Here is a 6,773-nt window from a genome sequence, read left to right as displayed (position 1 = left end):
CTACCCAATATGAGATTAAGTCTAGCATTATTTAAATGTTGCCATCATTCTATGGACTTAGTAACGAGGACCCATACAAACACTTGGATGAATTTCTTGAAATTTGTTCCACAGTAAAAATTTAAAACTTCTCCGATGATGCCCTTAGGTTGAAACTATTCTCTTTCTCACTTAAGGACAAAGCCAAGCATTGATTAAACTCCTTAGACTCTATAACCATTTCAACTTGGGATCATCTTCAGAGAGAATTTCTCAAGAAATATTTTTCAATTGAAAAAATAAATCAAATTAGAAAAGCTATCACTAGTTTTTCCCAATTGAAGGGTGAACTTTTTCATGAGACATGGGATAGGTTAAGGGACCTCATTCGTAAATATCTACACCATGCTGTCCCTAAATGGCAACTTTGTCAGTATTTTTATGATGGTCTATCAGAGAAACATCGACAAATGGTTGATGCATCATGTGGTGGGACGTTCATGCTAAAGAGTGAGGATGAAGCCTGACAGCTCTTTGAAACACTTAGTGAGAATTTCCTACATCATATGTCTGCCACCTTTAGAGAACAACCCATGCTTCAATAAAAAAAAAGTGGAATTTATCATATTGAAAATGTCATAGATATCCATAGTAAGGTAGATGAACTGTCTCAAAAATTAGATCGTCTTCTAAATACTGGCAATCCCCGATTCGACCTAACCCAATCCAAGAAGTTTGTGCATTGTGTGCAAGTCCGAACCATTTTGTTAGTGAATGCCCAGCCGCACCTCAATTTCCTAAATTTGTGCATGAGCAGATTCAGCAAGCTCAAGTCCAACAAGCTCGCAGACCAGAAAATGATCCATATTCGAACACTTATAACCCCGATGGAGAGACCATCCAAATTTTTCCTGGAGACCACAACCAGTGGTTGGCCCTGCCACACCTCGACCTCAATATCAGGACCCAATATATAGGCATGGACCATACCATCAATTTTAAAATGCTCTTCAACTGTCTACTACTGGTAACAGCTCAGCTTTTGAGAAAAAATTTTGAAAGTACTAGAATGATTAGAAGTCAACACTCAGACCCTTAACTCCCACACACAATCCATTGCTAAGCTAGAGACCCAAATAGGTCAACTAGCGACTGCATTCAGTAGGAGGGAAGGAGAAAAATTACCTAGCCAATCCGAGAGCAATCCAAGAGGGCAATTTATGATTGAGAGCTCTAATACCCCAAAAGCTTTTTCTGAACATGCCAAATCAATCATGACTCTGAGAAGTGGGAAGGTCATTGAACACACTAGTAAAACCAATAAGACCGACCCTAAACCTCTAACCAAAGCCAAATCATCCAAGAACAAGGAGGACCTTAAAATAGAGAATGAACCAACTGTACCAGAATCATCTTACTTGCCTAAAGCCCCATCTCTGGATGCCCTGAAAAGCCCTATTCCTGCAGATAAGAAGGGAGGAAAACTCGACAAGATGTTGGAATTGTTTAAGCAAGTCAAATTAATCTTCTCCTTCTAGACACAATCAAATAGATCCCTGCTTATGTCAAAATTTTGAAAGATTTGTACACCCAAAAATGTAAATCTAGATCACAAATCCCAAAGAAAGTACGTCTCACTGAACAGGCTAGTTCTGTCTTCCAGCATACCACTCCTCCAAAGCTTAAGGACCCAGGAGCCCCCATCATTTTCTGTATTATAGGAGATTATCACATTGAAAAAGCTCTTCTGGACTTAGGGGCAAGTGTGAATCTTTTATCTAGTTCGGTGTATGAGCTTTTTGGATTCAGAGAACTGAAACCCACATCAGTCACACTGCAATTAGCCGACAGATCAATTAAGAAACCATGTGGAATGCTTGAGGATGTCTTGGTTAAGGTAGATGAGTTTTACTTTTCAGTTGATTTTTTGGTTCTCGACATAGAACTAAGTGGCAACCCAAGATAAATTTCCATTATCTTAGGACGACCCTTCCTAGCTATGGCAAATGCATGCATTAATTGTAGGACAGGAGTCATGGACGTATCGTTTGGGAATAAAAAATTGAGACTGAATGTGTTTGGTGCTTCCCAAGGACCATCAATGGATAGTTGCTTCGAAGTAGATACACTAGAAGATATTATAGAAGATGCAACACCCATAATTCTAGCACCAGACCCCTTAGATACTTGCTTGGCTCACTTTGGAGTGTATGACTTTGAGGGATATATGAAAGAAGTTAACACCTTGTTGGATACACCACACGATAAAACCACTCCTCCATGGACAATCAAGTATGAGCCATTGCCCACATTAGCCAGTACACCAATAGTCCCATCTTTAGAATCACCACCTACGTTAGAATTGTAACCCCTTCCTGCTACGCTCAAGTATGTATTTCTAGGACCCAATGACACCCTCTCGACAATCATTGCATCAGACTTGACCCCTAATCAGGAAGCACAATTGGTTGGTATTCTGAAGGAACACAAAGAGGCTATCGGTTGGTCCATTGCCGATTTAAAAGGAATTGACCCCTCCATTTGCATGCACCATATTCATTTTGAGGCAAATACCCCGTCGAGATATACAGAGGAGATTGAACCCAAACATGCATGAAGTAGTAAAGAAAGAGGTGGTAAAGTGGTTAGATGCTGGAATCATCTACCCCATATCCGATAGTAAATGGGTCAGTCCCACTCAAGTAGTACCTAAGAAATCAGGTATTACTATGGTTAAGAACGAAGAAGGTGAGTTGCTTCCCACTCGTATATCATCTGGATGGCGAGTATGCATAGATTATAGAAAACTAAATGCCGTTACTAGGAAGGACTATTTTCCATTGCCCTTCATCGACCAAATCTTAGAACGGTTAGCAGGACAAAGTTTCTTCTATTTTCTTGATGGTTATTCAGGGTACAATCAAGTACCTATATTTTTGGATGACCAAAAAAAAACTACCTTCACCTGCCCCTATGGCACCTTCGCTTTTCAGCGTATGCCATTCGGGCTCTGCAATGTACCCGCTACATTTCAACGGTGCATACTGGCCATTTTTTCGGATATGGTGGATAAATGTCTTGAAATTTTTATTGATGATTTTTCTGTGTTTGGAACCACCTTTGAAGATTGTCTCCATAATCTTTCCAAAGTTCTTAAATGGTGTATGGAAACAAATCTCATCCTAAGTTAGGAAAAGAGCCATTTCATGGTGCGGAAAGGAATTGTATTAAAACATATTATTTCTGAAAGAGGGATCGAGGTAGATAAAGCCAAAGTTGAGGTCATTTCAAAACTATCCCCTACTTCGGTCTGACAAATACGATCCTTCTTAGGTCATGCTGGATTTTATAGATGTTTCATCAAAGACTTTAGCAAGATTTTAAGACTCCTGTGCAATCTGTTAGCCAAGGACACACCATTTGTCTTTGACGAAGACTGTTTGAAAGCATTCAATACATTACGAACAGTCCTGACAACAGTACCCATAATAAAACCCCCTGACTGGTCCATTCTATTTGAGATTATGTGTGATGCCTCTGACTTTGCAATAGGTGCCGTCTTAGGCCAAAAAATCAATAAAGAGCCACATGTGATCTATTATGCTAGCAAGACTCTTTTCGATGCCCAATTAAACTACACCACAACAAAAAAAGAGCTACTAGCAGTAGTGTTCGCCCTTGAAAAATTTTGCTCATATCTATTAAGGTCTAAGGTTCTAGTTTACTCTGATCATACGCCTCTAAAACATCTCCTCTCAAAGAAAGATACTAAACCACGTTTGATCAGATGGATCCTTCTTTTACAAGAATTTGATCTGAAAATCCAAGATAAGAAGGGTTCCGAGAATGTGGTAGCTGATTACATCTCCAGGATCTTAGTTGAACACACGATAGGTATAGATGAGGTCAAAAAGAAATTTTCTGACGAACAACTTTTTGCAATCTCTTCTAGCCGTCCTCCATGGTTTGCCCATATTATCAATTACTTGTCAACAGGACAAGTACCTTCTCACTGGACAAAACAAGAAAAGGATCGATTTTTCTCATAAATTAAATATTATTTCTGGGAGGAACCTGAACTATTCAAATACTGTCCTGATCAAGTTATCCATCGTTGTGTCTCCGAGAGTGAATTCCAAAGCATTCTCACTTTTTGCTATTCTTCGGCATGTGGGGGATATTTTAGTGAAAGAAAAACTGCAGCAAAAGTGCTGCAGAGTGAGTTTTATTGGCCAACACTTTTCAAGGATGCACATGAATTTGATCGAAGTTATCTGCAATGTCAGCAAACAAAAAATTTATCCAAGAAGGATATGATGCCGCTGACCCCCATTTTAGTAGTAGAAATCTTCGATGTTTGGGGGATTGATCTCATGGGACCTTTTTCAGCCTCATTTGGATTCGAATATATTCTGGTGGTAGTTGATTATGTGTCAAAATGGGTGGAGGCAATAGCTACACGGACTAATGATAATAAAGTTGTAACTAGTTTTATCCAATGAAATATCATTAGTCGATTTGACTTCCCAAGGGTGATCATTAGTGATGGAGGGACTCAATTTACGAATAAACATTTTGAAGCACTAATGAAAAAAATATAATATTACACACAAAGTGGCCACACCATATCACCCCCAAACTAATGGTCAGGTAGAGGTGTCAAATAGGGAGATTAAACATATCCTAGAAAAGACGGTTAGGCCCGATAGAAAAGATTGGTCTCTTCGCTTAGATGATGCATTATGGGCTTACCGTATAGCTTTTAAAACCTCTATCAGTATGTCACCCTACCGACTAGTTTATGGCAAAGCTTGCCATCTGCCGATTGAATTAGAACATCGTGCACTCTGGGCCATACGAATGTTTAATTTTAACATGAAGAATGCAGGTTCTAATTGAAGATTGCAAATCAATAAACTGAAAGAACTTCGCAATGATGCATACGAGAGTTCATGAATTTACAAGGCTCGAACCAAAGTATTTCATGACAAATATATCTCTAGAAAATCATTTGAGCTAAATCAAAAGGTATGGCTTTTCAATTCCAGGTTACGCCTTTTTTCTGGTAAACTTCGATCCCGATGGGATGGACCTTTCATTGTCACACAAATATTCCCACATGGAGCAATTAAAATTCATGACCCCCCGAATGGCAATACATTTAAGGTAAACGGCCAACGTTTGAAGCTATATGTAGATGAAATTGCACATAAAGAATGAATCGATGCCATCTACCTGTGTGATCTACTTTATAATGAATAATAAACTTGACGTCTGGCTGAAGACATAAAACTTAGCACTTGTTGGAAGGCAACCCAACAATTTTATATTTTTTTTTACTTTACTGCAGCTGTAGGAATTTAGAACAAGAGCCTATTAATCAATGAAACTATCTTCAACTTTCGAAGCAAAATTATCCCAGGTGCACTTTCTCCTTTTATTTTCTTTGCTTTCCTACTTCATTGAGGACAATGTAGATTAAGTTGGGGGGAAAAAATTTAATCAAATCCTTGAGTATGGTCAGAAATAATTAGTTTTGTGTATCCGAATTTTATTTTGATTAAGAGTCAATTAGACATTCTAATCAATGAATGATTAACGATCAAAATAATTTTAGAGATACTTAAAAATAAATTATTAAGAAAACCCAATGAATGGTAGGGTTTAGACTAGATCAAATTTTAGGAGTGATTCTACAACCCTCTTCTTACTGATCTCAATAAAGAATCTGTTTCATGAGAGATTGGGTGGAAAGGTCGAGGTATGCAAAAATTCTCTTTAAAATTTATTTTAAAAAAAAAATATTGATTTCTTACTGAGTAACCGGGCTCCTTCGCCTAAGTAAGTATTGTGGTTCACGTAAAAAGGTGGGCAATGTAAAAAAAAAAAATAGTGGATAATAAGGGGACTAAATTGCAAGAAGATAATAAACCTCTCTCACATTAAGTTAGAGGATTTAAAGAGTAAAGTGGGGAGTTGGTGAAAGAAAAGCTCTTGAAATTTTTTTAGTTAATACTCAGCCACTAATTGGGTCAAATTGATAATCCAATGAAGTATCTCTTTAATGGTCTGACCAGGTATCATCTACCTTTTGGGATGCCTAACCTAACTTTTTATTCAAGATCAAGTCGGTACACAATGCTTATATATCTATTGTACTCGAGGACAAGTAAAATTCAAGTTGGGAGGTGTGATAAACACTTAATTTCAATCATTTAAAGCAAAAAATTATATTTAATTTATTTTATTTATTAAAAATTTGATGCTTCTTTTTATGTTTTACAAGAAAGGGATCGCCGATACAAAGAGTCCGATTCGCAGATCAAAAAGACTCAAGTTTGAAGAAAATTAGACTTAAAATAAAATTAAAATAAAAGAAGGATGCATATGGTATTATAAAAAATGAAGATACTATGCAAGGGACCCAAAAAGGATATAGGTATCATTTTAAAGAAACAAAAGTTTCTTTTTGTAATCAAAAAGCCTAACAGTGCGAGCGCAGGCAGAGCGAGCGTGCGGCAGTGCGGGCACGCGGCAGTGCGGGCGTGGGCGCGCGGCATGGCGGGTTCGCGGGGAGTTGTGCTAGTGGACACAGTGGCAAACAGATGCTCATTAAAGAAAAAAATATAATACTTGAAAATACTTCAAGAGGAAGAATTTATATTTTCTTTATCTGCTTATGATCTTTCCATCTCATCCATCCATCTTTTAGTCCTGAGTATTTTCTTTAGTCCCATATCTGAAAATCATGTAAAACTCATCCCTCCTAACACCTATAAAAAGGCTCTTGTACT

General features: G+C 37.8%; 1 non-coding gene across 1 annotated transcript; it reads right to left on the bottom strand.

The window, feature by feature from the left end:
• Window positions 1–285: 285 nt before the first annotated feature.
• LOC140858286 (small nucleolar RNA R71) lies at window positions 286–391 on the bottom strand. The gene has a single exon (XR_012141853.1). It is a non-coding gene; the product is annotated as a small nucleolar RNA R71 (small nucleolar RNA).
• Between the last annotated feature and the right edge of the window lie 6,382 nt (window positions 392–6,773).

The sequence above is a fragment of the Elaeis guineensis genome, chromosome 5, assembly GCF_000442705.2.
Source record: "Elaeis guineensis isolate ETL-2024a chromosome 5, EG11, whole genome shotgun sequence".
Lineage (NCBI taxonomy): Eukaryota > Viridiplantae > Streptophyta > Magnoliopsida > Arecales > Arecaceae > Elaeis > Elaeis guineensis.
This window is presented reverse-complemented; position numbering and strand designations above follow the sequence as displayed.